Raw genomic sequence first — 17,734 nt, 5'->3', positions numbered from 1 at the left:
CAAGATGTGGCAGTGCTTCTCACTGTCCTATTCTGTTATGTGTTGTTAATGTCTGTAATAAATGTATGTGTTTTTTCCTTCCCCTAAGGAGTCTGCCTTTTGCTCATGATCATAAAGAGGAATTTTTCCCCATCCCAGTCCTATCTTGAACCCCAAGCCTGGCTCTCTGTCCCTTCTCGTTGCCGGAGGGGAAGGGAGAGAGAGCTGCTGCATTGTGGTTGGCTGCCAACCAGGCCTAAACCATGACATATCTCAATGGGTGAGTCTTCCTTTGCCCCTCCAATTCCCTCCCCATTCCCAAGTGGGGGGAGGGTGGGTGAGTGACTGTGTGGCATTTAGCTGCTGAGTAGGCTCAAACAATGACAGGCTGACACCTGTATGCTTATGGAGTTTTCTCTGAACATGAAGTTATTTGGACGCCTATGAAAAAGCAATAGGAGCATTTAAAAAGTTTTCTCAAGAAACTTAACATTTACCATATGCAATACCTTAACTCTGAAAACTTATATAAATAAATAGTTTCAATGAAAACTTCTGCATGAACTTTCTGTCTGATGGAGCTGTCATGACCTCTGCAGTTAGCATTTCTGTGCCCTACTATAGAACACAGCCGAGGGGAAAATGTATGGCAATATTGTCTTCCTTAGGGTAAGAGAAGCCCTGGCACAAGGTAACTGTGTCATCTCAGTAATTTCTTTAGATAATGAAAATTGCAAGGGGTTGTTTTTCCTTCACTGTAAAGGACAAGGTAAATAATTAATTACAGCTGGAAAGTAGCTACAAGAAAAACTCTTTATTAAGATAAAAAAAAAAGGTCCTGTTCTTTATGAAATTTTGATTCTATCTGCATTTTACACTTGACTCATTAGATAATAGAAGACAAATACTTATGACCTTTAAATGGAGTTTGGAATAGACAGATTAAATGTGCTTTTAAAATATCTTTTTTCTCTTGATGCTCCTTGCAAACTTCATTTTATTTCTTTTGCACTGTACCAGTGTTCATTTTGTAGTAGATTGATCTTCTTATAAAAATAAGAGTACATTAGATGTCTTTTTAGAAAGCTGTATGGCAATAAAAAATATTTCCACTAATTACAGTTCAGTTGGATGAAAGCTTGAAAAGCATGGCAAAGTGTATATAAAAGGGGACTTAAAAATAAACAAACAAATGAGACTTTTCTGAAGACAGGGAACTCTTCTGAGCCAATCAAACCTATGCTTTCTTCTTAAGGGTAGGGTTCAAAGGAACTATTTTTTTTTTTTTTTTTTAATTTCTCATTACTTAAGTTCTTTCATCACTGTTAAGGAACTGAACATACTGTTCTTGCAAATGACCACCCATCCCTAGAAATAGAATTACTTTTCTTGTCATTTATAACTACAAGATATTTAACAGTACTGAGTTTGGGAACATTCTATCTCCACAGCAGGAGAAAGTAATATGTTTTCTCTGGAACTTGCCAGACTAATGTCTAAATCACGTCTAGGAATGTTCAGTGTATTTTACCCCAGTTTGGGGCAAAAAAAACTCATTTATTGCTTCTGATAGTATAGTAGAAGTGGGAGAGTCATGCAAGAAATGGAGACAATCTTGACTGAGATTAATCCACTGTATATTTTTACAGAAGGGGTATAACTGAATTTGATAGCCAGTGGCAAAAGAACTTGACTAAAGTATTAGGAACAAGTAAATAAACTGCATTTACAGAAAAGTTTTTTCATTACAGGAAAACTTCAAACAAAGCTGTATTACAACAGCTCATAAGTGTTTTCTTACTTTTGGGAAGAGAGAAAGGGTGGGTTTTTTTAAGAGTTTGTTAACAAATAGTTAAAATGTTTGGAGGAAGGCAAAGCATTTGTACTAACAGCACAAGCAGTTGTCTTGGTTTGATCCTGTTTATGCCTCTGGAAATGTCTAGCAAGCTTGCAGGCAATGGAAAGAAACATGATTTATAATAGATATAAAAAGCAAAGTTCCACCTTCAAGCTTGAGGGGAGGAAATAGGATTGTGGCTGAGCATAAATGTACTTCACAATTCGTGCTTCATTTCTTCTGGTACAGTCCCACTGGCATCAATGTGTAATCTATGGTGGAAGATACCTCATAACTGGTTCCTGCAAATTGTATGATTTCCTTTAGAGCTGAGACTGTAAGGCTGCTGAACAGTTCCCTGTGTGACTCTGAGGAAGAAATGATACTTTCTTCTGTATCAGAATTATCTGATGTTTTATCACTGTATAAATTACAGCTCCTTCCATAAACTGAGTACATGGGGAAAGTCCATGGGCACTGAGCTGTATACTAAGACTCACAAATCATAATCATATTTAAACAGTGTAACTCTTGATCCAGGACTAAAGAGAGTCAGTGGGATCCTGCCACTGATCAGTGATTTTCAGTTGTCGACTTCTATCAAATTCAAAAGCCACCTGCCGGTGCATCTCTTTTGGGAAGATGTCAGTCCAATTAACTGTTAAGAGGTTCAGCACTTGAGATATGAATGCATTTAATCAGCCTTATTTTGCTAGTACATATAGCGTCTGTGTTTTCTATTTTTACTGTTAATTAGGAACTGTTTGGTGATACAGAGTATGCAAGTGAGTACACCATTCAAATATGCAGCAATGTCAGTCGGCATTTTTCTGATTTTTAACTTCAAGTATTGAGACATACTATAAGAATAAAACTACAGATGGATGGATTCTTAAAAAGAAATATTAATCTCTTTAATTCTGAATTATTTACCAAAGTCATGTCCATAGGCTGAATGGATGCTTGAGCTATAGAAAAAATAAATTAGAAAGTACAATGTCCTTTTTTTTGCTAAAGTTCTTCAAAATTTAGACTAATCACTTCTATACTATGCTTATGTAGATTACAGACTTCCTACCCTAAATAAGCAGAAGGAAGAATAAATGAATTTGAGGAGGCAATGGAAAAAAACCCGGATGCACACAAGTCAGTGCTAAAAAAAGACTAACTTCAACAGGATAATAATTTCATTCATTATCCTTTCTACCTTCAGTGGATGTTTGTGATTAAGTCTTGCTGAACAAAGAATAAAAATGGAAAATTGGTATTTAGATTAAAAATATATAACACTTACAAATATTAAAGTGGTTGAAGTGTGAAATTTCATTTCACATGTTCTGATCATCAAAATTCTGAAACATTTCAACCAGCTTTATCACATCATATGTTGGCAAGGAGATACCACACTTTAAATGTTACAGCTACATTCTTAGCTGAGATATCTTTGGAAGAGATTATAAATGAAAATTGATTTTTTTAATTTTCTTTTTATTTTTTATTTAAATAAGATATTTGGAACATCATGGAAAAGGTACATTATTCAGGACAGATACTCATTAGTTGAAAGAGTTATTTGTTCAATTTTTATGTATATGACTAAAAGAAACAATAGCTTCTGTTACTCAGGGGCCAGCAAAACAGACTTTATATCTGGTTTATGCAGTTTTCTGCAGAAGTAATCCAACAATTTTATCAGAGACAATTCTGAAACATTAAAGCTGATTCTAGAAGGCAGTTGCTGCCAAGTGACCCCCTACTTTTTCTGAAAAAACACTTCCTCACAAGACACAGGTACATATAGGAGATGAGAATGAAGTTGGCTACTGAGATTTTCTTTAGTTTAAGTGCAAGGAGAGAGAAAAGTTGTCACTGTTCCTCATGAAGGTGAAGCAATAGTTATCTTGGATTGGAAAGGATGTTTTTTAAATGTGGAGGCAGAAATCTAGCAGTTGCCTCTAACCCTGTATTCTCTCTCCATCTGTATCCAGAGAGATTACTTTGCAGGAAGGTTAGGACAAATGCTGAAGATAACATGGAACAACATTTGCATACACAAAATTTCTGCTTATATTTCTACCAGTAACAGAAATCTTTTATTCAGATGTCAGATACTTGAAGAATCTTCCTGTTTGCCTTCATCAGAGATATTACAGCTGAAAGTTATTATATGCATAATTATAAATTAAACAGCCTGGTAAACCCCTAGCCTCACAGCCATGGACTGCTCACAGTAAGCTTTATGGGATGGCTACCTAGTTTTGGAGTACAAATGAGTTTACATGTGTGGGCATGAGCCCTGCCATGCCAATAATCAGGTTCAGGGAGCATTTTTTTCAGTAATATCTATTGTGCATCCCACAGGTTAATTGTAAGCAGTGCAAAATATCTTTCCATTAGTCCAGCAGGTTAAATTAATTGTGTGAGCACACAGACCAATTTTTAATACAACTGTTTCAGAGGCAAGTCTTACCTTGGTCTCTTACAGTTTAGCTTCCATGGTAAATTTCTAGATAAATAAGAATTGTCACATAATGAAGACTGAAACATATCCTTTTGTGCTGTAAGAAGTAGTAAAATACTGAAGTTTAGAAGTATGAATGATAGTGCTATCATTTATCTGAATAAAACGTGATAAATTAAAATAATGTCAATTTTGCTAGGTTACAAGTGGTATACCACACCAAACTTGTGAAAACTGACTGGTTCTATTAAGTTGTTATCCTGTAACTAACAAATGGATATCAGTGCCATATTGTGGGTTGATCTGAGCTGGCTGCCAAACACCAAGCAACTCCCTTCCCTCTCCTCAACAAGACAGGGGAGAAACTAAAACATCTTCTGTGTCAAGACAAAGACAGAGAGATGACTTACCAATTGCCATCAGAGTCAAAACAGCCACACTAAATTTAATTCATTACAAATGAAAATCAAGTTGGATATTGAGAAATGAAGAGAAAAATGAAATACCAACCCCTACCCTTTTATCACAAACTTCTTTCCTTCATTCTGACTCTTCTACCTCCCTCCACTCCGAGTGATGCAGGAAGATGGGGAATGGGGGGTTGTGGCCAGTCCATAACATCTCCTCTCTGATGTTCCTTCCTCCACACTCTTCCTCTGCTCTGTTATGGTTCCTCTCTACCTGCTGCTGCTCTTCAGAAGAAACTTGCTCCAGTGTGGGAGCAGGTATGACAGCACCAGCTGCAGCTCCTGCCAGAAGCCTGCTCTGGTGTAGGTCTTTCTCACCGGCCACAGTTCCCTTGGGGAATATCCACCTCTTCTGGGATTGGGTCCTCCATGCACTGCAGTGTGGATGGATATCTGCTCTGGTGTTGTTTTCTCCATGGGCTGCAGTGTGGATGTATATCTGCTCTGGTGTTGTTTTCTCCATGGGCTGCAGTGTGGATGGATATCTGCTCTGGTGTCATTTTCTCCATGGGCTGCAGGGAATACCCACACTGGTGCCTGGAGCTCTTCCTTCCCTTCTTCCTTCTCTGATCTTGGTGTTCCCTCTGCCATCTTTCACTTTTTCTCTTCACTGCTCCTCTGCCTGTGTGGTGTTTTCTGCCCTTTGTGAAGCACGCTTTCCCTGAGGCACCACCATCCCAGCTGAGCCCTGATGAGTCTGTTGGAACTGGCTCAAACTGGCGGTGTCTGGTATGAGGCAGCCCCATCTGCTCCTCACCGGGGCCGCCCTTCAGCCTCGCTGCCAGCACCTGGGCACGGACATCTGGTACAAGTAAGGATGACATTAAAAGGTAATAAAGCAATTCCTTTCAAAAAATTATTTAAGGAAAATAAGGGTCAATAAGGTGCTGGGGGAGAGGCTGACCTTCTAGAATTGCTAGAAACAGTCTGAAAAGTGTACAATGATAATACAGCTTTGAATGTGATTTATTCAAGTGTCACGATAAACTTGGTAGTAACAGAATTCAGTATTTTCTGATTTGACTTGCTCTCTGTTGTGTTTTAATGGACAGATGTGTTAATCCAGAAGTTAAATTTCTTGGACAAAAGTTACACAGAATGCATGGAGATACTGATCCACTTCTGCTAACACAAAGTCTTCAGGACTCTGAAGATACTGGATGCATTGTATTTGCAAATTTAACATGATTTCTGAATCGCATGTTTCTGCTGGGCATATAGAATATAAGTAGAGGTGAGATTTTTTAAACAAAACTTCTGATCTGAAGACAGAAACTTAATTTTGCCATTTTTGATTTCATAGGGGTGTTTCTGTTGTTGTTTTTTTTTTTTTTTGTTTGTTTGTTTGTTTGTTTTGTTTTTTTTTTCCCACTTGTCTTAGTGGTCTGCTACATCCATTGCAGTGAAGATACAGACCTGAAGAAAATAGCTTTGACTCTGCAAAGTCTGACAGACTTGATAGTCAACTGCAATAAATCTGAATGTGCCAAGGTGGCAGCTATTTCCCTTGCACTGAACTGTAGTATTGATCTAGACTTGAGTCCATAAAAATTCATAAAAACACTTCAAAAAACTCCAGAGACAGGAAATCAGCAGATTCTGAAGTCACTAGTTTCAACATAAACCTAAAAAACTGTTCAGGATACTATTGAGGTGAAAACATGTCACATAAATTTTCAGCTTTCCAATCCAAAGTTGATAGCTTCAGTCAATGGAGATGACTAATCAATTATCTAGCTTGTACAATGACTGACTATGAAAAACTTTCTTTGAGGTAGCATGTCTTGAAGAGCATCTTCGGTCATAGGCTTGCCAAGCTGGCTTTAAACTAAAGTTGCCAGGGGAGGGGAACCTCAATCCATCCCATTCCTACCAGCTTGATGCCAGCGGTAGGAGTAGATGCCCAGAGGCTGGAGAGGTAGGCGCATGCAACCCTCATGAAGTTCAACAAGGCCAATGCAAGGTCCTGCACATGGATTGAGCCAATCCTATGCACAAATACAGGCTGGGTGATGAGTGGATTGAGAGCAGCTCTGAGGAGGACTTGGAGGTGTTGGTTCATGAGAAGCTCAACATGAACCAGCAATATATACTTACAGCCAAGAAAGCCAACCGTATCCGGGGCTGCATCAAGAGAAGTGTGTTCAAGGTAGGTGATTCTCCCCCTCTACTCTGCTCTCACAAGACCCCACCTGCAGTGCTGTGTTTAGCTCTGGGGCCCCAAGTATAAAAAGGACATGGACCTGCTTGTGTGGGTCCAGAGGAGGCCATGAAGAAAACTGTGGGGCTGGAGCACCTCCCTTATAAGGACAGGCTGAGAGAGTTGGGGCTGTTCAGCCTGGAGAAGAGAAGGCACCAGGGACACCATATAGAGACGTTCCAGTACTTAAAGGGAGCTACATAAAAGATGAGGAGGGACTCTATCAGTGAGTGTAGGGATAGGATGCAGGGTAATTGCTTTAAACTGAAAGATGGTGGGTTTAGATTAGATATGAGGAAGAAATTAATTCCTGTGAGGGTGGTGAGACACTGGCACAAGTTGCCCAGAGAAGCTGTGGATGCCCCCTCCCTGTAAGTGTTCAAGGCCAGGTTGGATGTGTCTTTGTGCAACGTAGTCTAACGGAAGATGTCCCTGCCCATGACACGGGGTTGGAACCTTTATGGTCCATTCCGACACAAGCCATTCCATGATTTTATGATTCAAAGTATTGTTCACCTGCTGAACTGTGTTAAAATGTGACATTGGTAATGAATGCAGCATGAATGATTTAGAAAAGCTGTTGCCTGGGAAAGCAGGGACATCTAACTTGCCTAATGTACATAAATTTTAGCATTATTTATTTTGCATGTCATACATTGAAACGTCACTATCAGACTTAAAAGAAAAACAAAAATAAGTATCTTTACATTGTAACAGTCTAAGAGAAGCTTCAACCATGTGCATATGTGATCATGGAAAATACTATATTTTACATGAATTTTCACAATATTTAAATGTTTTTTATATATTAATGGATAGTTTTCTTCCACATGTGTGTAGTGCAAGATTTTGTTTTCTATAGGTGTGCATATATATGTGAATATCTGGGCATAATCTAAAGCAGGGTCAGACTTTAAACGTGTTTCAACAATAGGATATCTGTCTCTTAAGGATTAGGCACTGGACATGCAGACAGTTTTGGGTCACAGTGGAAACAGAAGCCAACTCAATTGAATCTTAGCTCTTCAGGACTGTCATTTCAGCACCAACTGCTTTTCTGCCTATGGGGGCTTCTTAAAACCCATCTAGAATGTATAACACCTATTATGGATTTGTATGAGGGCAGTTGGTAGAAATAAAAACCACAACTGTCACACTAAATTTCATTCCACTTGAAATGTGACATAACAGATGCACAGACCAAGCTACACATGTGAAAACACACTGAATAAGCCCACCCAAATGCTAAAGTTACAGTAAAGAAATAAACCCCACAAAACAAAATAATCTGAATTCCTCGTAGGCATTTGTACAATCAGCACAGTAGTCTTAATCTATAATCCTCATGTGATGTAATCTGCTTTCGTCTATCGGAAGCAATCATGCCAGGTCAGCTCATTCCAGCTATGGTTTGGGTTCTTTTCAATTCTACTAACTAACTGAGGGATAAAAAACAAAGTGGGTAAAAAAATATCAGACCATGAATATTTAAAAGCTTTCCCCCTTCAGTTAATTTAAGAGTTGGCAAATAATTTAGGGAAATTATTGTGAAGAAAACAAACATATTTTGCTAGTTGTAGAGCTGTTAAAACTTTTTTCTATATATGACACTGATAAACACAGTCCACACAAATATGTTGCTAACTAAATGAGAGATCCTGCCTCCCCTCCAGCTCACTCCCTTAGCTTGCTTGAGAAGAGGTGGTTATCAGTTTTATGAGAGACAACAGCTCGAACAGGAAAGGTAAGTGTTCACTGTCAGCCGTCTGAAGTTGGGTTTGTGTGTGAGAGCAGGGCACGTGGCAAAAGGATTTTGGATCAGGGCGAGCTATGTTTTAAATTGTTTTTGTTCACATGCCGCTTACAACTACGTTAACTATATTACTGTTAATGTTCTGAATTAAAAAGGATTGTTTGAAACATTACATAATAAAATAGTGAAGGACACAATCAAAGGTATAACACTGGCATATTCCTGCCCTGAAAATAATGGTTTACTTTATAAAATATATCTTGAATATGCTAAACCGTATATAAAATGGTTACATTATAAAACAGTATGTGGAATCAAATTACTCTTCTGCTACGTTGAGTTGGAATCACTGATTTTGCAATCTGTGTTCAGTATTAAGAGCTAGGCAAAATACTTAGTTGTCCCAGGGAGGATATGAAGAGATTAGAGAGACCAATATATCACAGACTAACGCCTTTGCTCTGGACATTCACAGCGACACAGTCAATTCTAATTCTACTGCTACCTGGAACCACTAGCTAAAAGGCAAAAAAAATCCAGATTGCAAGGAAGGCTGAAGTTTAAGGTAAGAAATTATTGTCTTAGTTATAATTTTTGTGTTGAGCACCTTTTCCATATTGAATTGTAAGTACTCTTTATAATAAGAAAGAAAAAAAAAAAAAAAGGAAAAGAGTCTCAGTAGCTGAACAGTTACTTGGAGCAACTAACTCACCTTTTGTTTCAAATTTCCTTAGAGGAATTCCTAAGTGATACTACTTTTGATCTGAACTTTATTTAAATTATGGTAAGAAAGATATTTCTATCAAAGAGGTAAAAATTACTATATTATTAGGAGTTGCTTATTCCTTGAAAAATATCAAAAGTCTGTACAGGTGCATAAAAATCACATGCTAGACTCAGGTAAGGAACGCAAATACTTTTTATTTTCATAGAGACATATAATACATTAGAAGACATTGTAGTCTTATATAACTTAGTCTCTCATTATAATTAATTGTTTTATAAAATACGTTATTAGTAGATAATAAATTATAATTCAACACCACTTGTGTGGCTTTTTTGTTTATCCTAGTGAGAGATATTATCAGCTAGACTACTTTCTTAGTATTTTTAAAATGTATACTAAGTTTTTAGGGTTATGCTAAAATTTCTGTTTCTTTTGTGGATTACTTTTTTCTGCTTGCGTTCTCTAACAGTTTTAGAACATCATGAATACTAGCTATACATAAGCAGTTAAAACTTAACTTCACATTATGGAGAGAGTGATGTTTCTCAGAGGTTTTCATGAACAGTGAAATAATTGCATTTCAAATTTTTACTTAAGAAAGGGGAAAGAAAAAGAAGGAACAATTATGAGGACAAACAAGGATGGGAATAAAAACTGAAGAAAAATAACTACTTCAGCCTAACTACTGCAGTCTTAAGTGCTGTGTAATATTCTCTGTAAGTGTACATAGAAGGGTGTTACACAATTAGTTATATAGCTAAATGTTACTGTTTTGCATAGCTGCAGTTTCATTTACTTAGGAAGAACGGTCTTAAAAATGCAGTCAAGTAAGGTATTTTGATCATTTTGGAAGTACTGTGAGCCTCATTGTTGAAGATATTTACTGATTCTAGAAATTTCTAGGATCTTGAAAATATCTGATGAAGAAGTATTTCATTTGCCATTTTTTGTACCAATTAAGTAGTAAATTTGTACCACAAATTCAGTTTTGATCAGAATTTATTAAGGGCACCAAGACTTGGAGTACTTATAATTAATTTACAGAAAATGTTCTTGAATGTAAATATGAGAGTTCTTAAATAGAAATCAATAGAAGCTGAGTGACAAGAGTAGGAGTTTGGAATTGAACTGGTCTTTGAAACCCTTATTTTAATGTTACATAAAAGCCTGTTGGCCCTGTAAGGGAAATTTTTTGCTTATGTCTACAGTGTTTTGGCCAAGAATAATAATTTTTAGTTATTGACGTTTTGTGTACAAATCTCTTTTATTTTTCCTTCTTTTCTCTGCTCAAGTTTCCTATGATTTTCCTTGGGGTCTACAGGAAATTAGAGAATGAGAATAGATAACTGCTCGGTTGATGTCCTAGGCTGCTTATGGCAAAAATATAACAAATAAAGTAAGGTGGTAGTCCTCTTGTATTTCTGCGTTCCCCATGGTAAAAGAGAAAGCATTTATATCAGCTGAATAATTTAGCATATCCATAGCTTTACCAAAGGCAAGTGAATAAGTCAGGAACTTCTGTTGAGGAGTTAGGGAGAGATTTAGCTGGGTTTGAAAAAAAAAAAAAAAAAGTTAGTCCTTAGGGAAGCACTGAGTCAGTATCATGTAAAGCTAAGAAGGTACAAAAATAGCTGTAAGTTCAAACTTTAGACTACGAGCAGATGTTAAAGTTTGGTCTCTTAAAAGCTTTGGTTTGCTGCTCTGGAGTTGTTTCTGGAAGGAGATATCTTTAACAAACGTGGAATCTTGGCTATGTGGCAGATTTGCATAATATTTTATTTTGTGAATTTTTAGGTCTGGGGTGCATAGTTAATAGCAAACATGGCTGTACTAGAATTTGTCTATGAAATCTTGGTATGTAAATGAAACTGTGAGAGAGTTGCCTCTTTAACACAGAGGGAAACATTTACATTTATAAGGCTTTCCTTCCATTATGTATTTGCTGCAGGCAAACTCAGAAAGTATCCTACTGGAAGGCCTAAAAAGAATCTAGATCATATTTTACAAAGAATAATCTTAGATTTAAAAATCACTTTTATAGGTCAACAAAAAGAATGTGAAGGAAAGAAGAGAACATCAGTTTATTTATCATAGAACCTGCAAGTGCATATTTTCTCTAAATCTTTGCATAAATACATTATTATTGTGCTAAAATGTTTTAGCCTGCTTGACAATCAAAGGACTGTCAAAGACGTTGTGATAATGGACAAAGTTGAAAACTCAGTACGGTCATACCACCTCTCCCAACAGAACCTGGGGGCAGTGCTCTCCTACTCTTTGATTCTCTTTTTACTGTGGCTTCTGAGTTATAGCTGGTTATTTTTACTTGTATTTTTGTAAATGTAGTACGGGCATTAAGGGAATTATAGATAGACGGAATGATGACTTGTAGATACTCTAGGGCAGAGAAGGAGGAGGGATGAGATGAAAGAGGGAAGAGGATCTGTGTGGGAGGGAATATTTTCTTGTTTTAGCTGAAATTGTAGATTCATCTGTTTTCATATTCTCAGAACTTCTTTGTGTGAATTAGTCTGAAAGACTTCAGGAACTGTTAAAAAACTTCACTAAATCTATAACTCTAAGCATCTCTGTGCTATATAAGTGTGTTCTGTTAAAGTGAAAATTCTTTTTCAGCTGATCAGAGCTGATCTGAGAGGCTAAAATCAATGGATGAAACAGAAAAACTAGCTAAGCCCAAATGAGTGAGTTTTATTTTAAACTGGATTTGTTTATAGTAGTAATTTAAGTCTTTATGAGTTAGTTATGTTTTTAGCTAGATACTTGTCTTTATGTAACAGTCAGGCTGATAAAAGAAAAGAGCTGGATATTTTTATTCAGTGTGTTTGCTGCTGACTGTACCTTTTTGTTGTTGTTACTGCTTTGGGAAACCCTGTAGCTGAATTAGGTGCTTATGACTTTGGTGCTTTATTGTTGTGAAACATCAATTTTTTTTAACGGTATTCCACTGAACTACTGGAATACAGTGGAATCTCCATCCTTGGAGGTATTCAAAAGCTGTCTGGACATGGTCCTGGGCAACCGGCTCTAGGTGTCCCTGCTTGAGCAGGGGAGTTGGGCAGATGATCCAGAGGTCCCTTCCAACCCCAGCCAATCTGTCATTCTGTGATTCTGCATACGTTCCAACAAATCTGTAAAAATATGCTTCTGCCACCTGGCCCATGAGTGGCTCGATCATTTTTCAGAAGTAAGATTTGAAACAGTTCACTGAGTCCTTTCCCTCCGTGCCTTAAGCTGTAACACAAACTTTTCTGTGAAGCTCAGACTGTGTTCTTGCTCTTCACTGCAAGTGTTATTCGTACTGGATGTATCAGCCAGGGGCTTGTACTGTAAGGGAAGAGAGCACTCATAAGAAACACTTATAAACTTTACTTTTCAAGAAGACACTTTGACTGAGATTCAGCCAAAGGCCTGGGGACATCTATATTTTGAGCAAGCAGGCTGTCTGACTTCCCATTTAGTTAATGGAAGTTTACACCAAGCTGGTTAACTTTTTGAGGTATACACTGCTCCCTTGAATCATGTGCCCACAGGTAGGTATGCAGTGCCATTTCATATGCCTTATGGTAGGGCTGGAAGATATGACTGGGAATCTATAAAAGAAATTATGTATCTTATAAAAGATCTCCATCTCTCTGCATTGGCAGCTGAAGTCTAAGTAGCATATAACATCTTTATGCAACTGAATCCCATCTGTTGTTCACCTGACTTCCCCTTATTGTTTTATGGACTGGCTCTCCTCCAACTACAATGGGCGTCTGAACACTTAGCTCACATGTAGAGTCTGTCTGTAGGTACTTAAATGTAGGCATCCTAATTTAGTTAAATCCTCCTCTAGAATCTAAATGCTTGGTGGAAAAATGCTGATAAGGACTGATACTCTGAATCCTTATTTATAGAGAGCAAAAACTGTTAAGAGAAGTGGACTTCAGGACCCAAGGGAGTTTTCCTCCCAGTCCACTAGAGCTAAAGCTGCTGTGTTTCCCTGCCTGAAGTCTACTCGGGAGGGAGGCCAAGCATGTGTCATCAGTACACGCACATGCGCACTCAGTTGCTCCCTTAGTACAGACACAGTCAACAGATGAACAGAGACAGAACAGTTCTTTTATATGTGCTGCATACAGAAAACAAGTGCTCATATAAACATGAAGTTTCTTACTTGCCAGATAGTGAGGTTTAAAGATTTCTAGCTTATCGCACAAACATCCTCACACATACGCTCTGACACAAGTCTCTCATAGGTGGTCCAGATCTATAGACAGTTCAGTATCCAACCCTGGGACATTCTGTTTTACTTAACAGTGAGCCCATCTTGATGTTGGCTATTGTCTCACACACAAAATCGTGCACTCACAAAGAAAAATAGTCAGGAATACAGCGTAGTAAGATGATATTTCAGATTGTGGTGATGAGGCACAGGGTTTGGCCAGACAAAAGTACTGACTGACAGCCTGCTTACATGCAATTGGTCACATTTTTATTTCTCTTCCTTATTATTTTTGTATGTTTTTCTTCCCCTTCAACTTTGTTCCTTCTCCTTATCTGCTGTTGATCCTTTCATTAAACATCCCATAATGTTTTGCTTGTTGCCACAGTCCACCTCAAATATTCCATACTAACTTTGTGTTTCCTCATCACACTCATGATAATATTGTCTTCATTATAAATTACCAGGTTCTAGTTGAATCTCTTAAAGATTATATTCGAGTGGTTCCTTCAAGCGCCCACCCATAAGTAACCTAAGAGTTCTGGGCTGCCTTAATGTTTCCATTACTTACTGCTCATTACAGTTTACATATTAAGATGTTCAGTTTATGACTTTTCCTACTTCTTGTCATTGTCTTTTATGCTAAATAAATAACCAAAAATAAAATTAATAACCAAAAATCCTTACAAACCAGATGTCATTGCCTTTCAGGTGTCCTTAAAAAAACCCTACAAATGGAAAAGATCTGCTAGAAAAAAATATTAACTTTTTAGCTTAGAAGTAGACACCATTACAACAGAGAAATTTGGAAAAAAAATACATCATTAAGAAAGAAAACAACTACATCTTTCTCTTCATCAAATTAATTCTAATTTGTAATTCAGTCAATTTATACATTAGGATATATGATATAGCACTGTGTATAACAGTGAAAAGCAAGAGTTTTCATTCCAGAATGAAGACGTTTATACTAATTCACTAGAACTTAGTGAATGTATGAGTTAGTAGTTTTGAATGTCAGCTCAAGTGAAGTTCTTCTGGGGTCTGTCCTGGAACTTACCCAGTTTAAAATGTTTATCAGTGATCTGGAGGAGGAGAAGGAATAGATTTCATCAAGTTTGTACATGATACCAAACTGACAGATGAAGCCCATGTGCTCTAAGGCAGGACTGGCATTCAAGGAGACCTAGTCAGGTTGGAGGAATGGGCTGACATGAATCTCATGATATTCAGGAAGGATCTGTGTGAAGTCCTGCATTTCAGATGGTCAACAGTATACTGGGCTGTATCATAGCCAAGAGATTGAGGGAACTGATTATTACTTTCTACTCAGCATTTGTTATATTGCCTCTGGAGTGTTGCGGCCAAGTTTGGATTCCTCAGCATAAGAGAGAGATTGACAAACTGGAAAATGTCCAGTGGAGGGTTGTCCAGACTGTTAGGAGACTGGAGGACCTGACTTATGAGGAGAGGCTGAGAGAGAGAGGTTTATTCAGCCTTATGAAGATAAGGATCAGGATGAATCCTATTGTCATCTTCAAGTTCCTAATGGGAGGAGACAGAAAATAGAGCCTTACTTATCCCTGAGGTGTGCCCAGTGAAAGGATGAGGTAATTGAGGCAAGTTGCAACAAAAGAAATTCTGATTAGATATAAGGTTGACTGGAGAGACTGAAATCTCTATCCTTGGAAATACTCAATTTGACTGAAATCTGCTTTGAGTAACCTAATCTACGTTGTTTTTTTTTTTTGAAAGGGGTTGTATCAGGTAACCTCCAGAGGTTCCTTTCCACTCATTCTAAGATTGTTTTTGAACTAAAATGAAAATCAAGGCATTTGGGATGGAGCTCTGTTTTTGTATCTTCCTTTATGAGCTATGAGCTTTTTACAGTATCAAGAATATAAAATGTCTGAATACATATCTGAAAAGGGTAAAATTTCTTAGTCCTGAATAGGTATACTTTCTGAAATAAAGACTGTTGTTTATTTTACATTAAATGGGCAGCATCCAGAACTCTGTCTAAGAAGGACTTTATAGATCAAAGATAAATATTTTCTTTTTTTGTCTTTAATTCTACCACAGACCCAGTTGGTAGCTCATACCAGAAAACCTAGCTAATGTGTATTTATATAAAAATCAAGATCTTTGTGATGATGCCTGTACCACTATTAGTTGTACTCAATTGCTGCAGGTGGATAAACTCAAATTAGAGAATGCAGCTGGAGAACAAGACAAAACTACATATTGCTGTTGTGGCAGGTGGTTCAGGATACAGGTTTTGAGATCAAGGGATTTTTTTGTTCCATTCTTCAGTTTAAGATGCAAATCACTATTTATATATTAGAAACACTGATTGTAAATAAACATAAGATTTTTAACTTTGTGACTAATCCATATAGTGGGAGTCCATATTGTGAGGATATCAGCATTGCTGTGTTGTAGGCAGTTGGCAGACCTTCTTGTTTTGTTTAAGCAAGCAAATCTGGTTGTGAAATTACTACGATAACTGAGACAGGTATCTATGCACTGGCTATTCACTGGGATAAAGTGCATGTACTAATCCTGTTTCAGTTGGACTGATGATGAGGCTAAAATACCTGCAGTGGCCATTTGAAAGTGATTTGTTTAATAATAAATAGGATACTGTAACAATAATAGCATTGCATCAAAGTGTATGGTATACCTAAAAAACAGACATTCAGGAACTTTGTAATACTGCATGTAATTCTGCCCAGGGTGTTTTCTCTTACCTGGGAGTTATTATGTTATATTCAGTCTTTCTTTCCTCTTTTTTTTTTTTTTTTTTTTTTTTATTTTTTTTTTCCCCCTTAAGTAGGTGTTTTTTGCAGGACCTTTGGAACAGGGTAACTCACTATTTCGATGTTTTCTCAACTTGCATGTACAAAGCAATGGAATAGAAAATTCTGTGTAGAGAGAGAAGAGTAGTATGTATTTGAATAGAACAGCAATACACAATGCTTTGCAAGGTACCTTGTTATCATCATTTACTGGTTGTTTTGGTGACTAGTAAGTCAGGTGAGACTGGAGATTCATTATGATCTTGAAGAACATTTGTTGTGCAATGCTGAGACAAACTTTGTTTGGTATGTAGATAAGAATAGTTTTGACACAGAACTAGTACTTGTGAGAGAAGAAACCTTACTCTCCTGTGGTTTTCTTTTAGAGTATATAGCTATTTCGTGTGAACTGTGTATGCATTTGTTTCCGCTCCTTAATAGATAGTTCATATAACCTGCACCAGGGAGCTGCCTAGTACACTTGTGCACCAGTGGCATATACAAGTGCACATGCTAACGTGTAGTTTAAAGCATTATGTACTTTTGCCTTATGCTCTCATATAGATATAATTTATGTCATATTTGAAATTATTACTTCCTAGGTGTGGTGCAACATTTTTCCAGAAAAGAGATTCATACCCTTTTATTTCACGCTTTAAAAAACTTTATCAGTTTTTTTGTATTGGATGAATACCATTCAGTATATTGATTCAACATGATTTTGGTGTGTCCCCCATTTATTCTCTGGTGCAGTATGCTCACTTGCATTCTGAGATGGTGAACAAAGAGGACAGCAAGCATAGTTGTGCAACTGACTGTACTATGGTATTCCATATTTTTCTTTATTTTTATGTGTATAAATATATTTAGGGAATGTATTGTTTTAACTGTCTGGAAAGAGGTATCATTAAGAAGCATTGCTCATTCTGTATAGCAGATGGACTGAACTGTTGGAAGCATCTTGTACATGTCTTTTAAACTCAAAGTACCCTCCACACTCTCTGTATCCCTGAAATGGGGTAGGTAAATGTGATAGGGACACTGTAACATTTAGCTAGGTATTTGTAAGAATTAGAATATGAAAACATTGATGTGTAAAGTGTTATAAATATGTTTATGCAAATTCTATCTCCTCTTTAACTTTACCTTCCTTTGTGGTACTGATCAGTACAACCTCTGCTAATTGCTAATGATTAACACACTTTCTTCCTCCTTTACTTTTATCTGGGCATAATGCCAGGCATATTATTAAAATATAAGAGTTTTCCTTCCCCTCCCGTTTTCCCA

At 37.1% G+C, this 17,734-nt stretch overlaps 1 protein-coding gene across 1 annotated transcript in view; it reads left to right on the top strand.

The window, feature by feature from the left end:
* The first annotated feature begins 9,159 nt into the window (after nucleotides 1-9,159).
* PCLO (piccolo presynaptic cytomatrix protein) overlaps nucleotides 9,160-17,734 on the top strand; it is a 392,417-nt gene continuing 383,842 nt past the window's right edge. Inside the window, exon 1 of the mRNA XM_042791970.1 lies at nucleotides 9,160-9,262. The gene's annotated coding sequence lies outside the window, so the exon portion shown is untranslated. The remainder of the gene's footprint in view (nucleotides 9,263-17,734) is intronic.

Source organism: Tyto alba, unplaced genomic scaffold, assembly GCF_018691265.1.
Source record: "Tyto alba isolate M040663 unplaced genomic scaffold, T.alba_DEE_v4.0 Super-Scaffold_2, whole genome shotgun sequence".
In the NCBI taxonomy this organism is placed as follows: Eukaryota; Metazoa; Chordata; class Aves; order Strigiformes; family Tytonidae; genus Tyto; species Tyto alba.
Note: the sequence above shows the minus strand (reverse complement) of the source record. Positions and strands in the feature narration are given on the sequence as shown.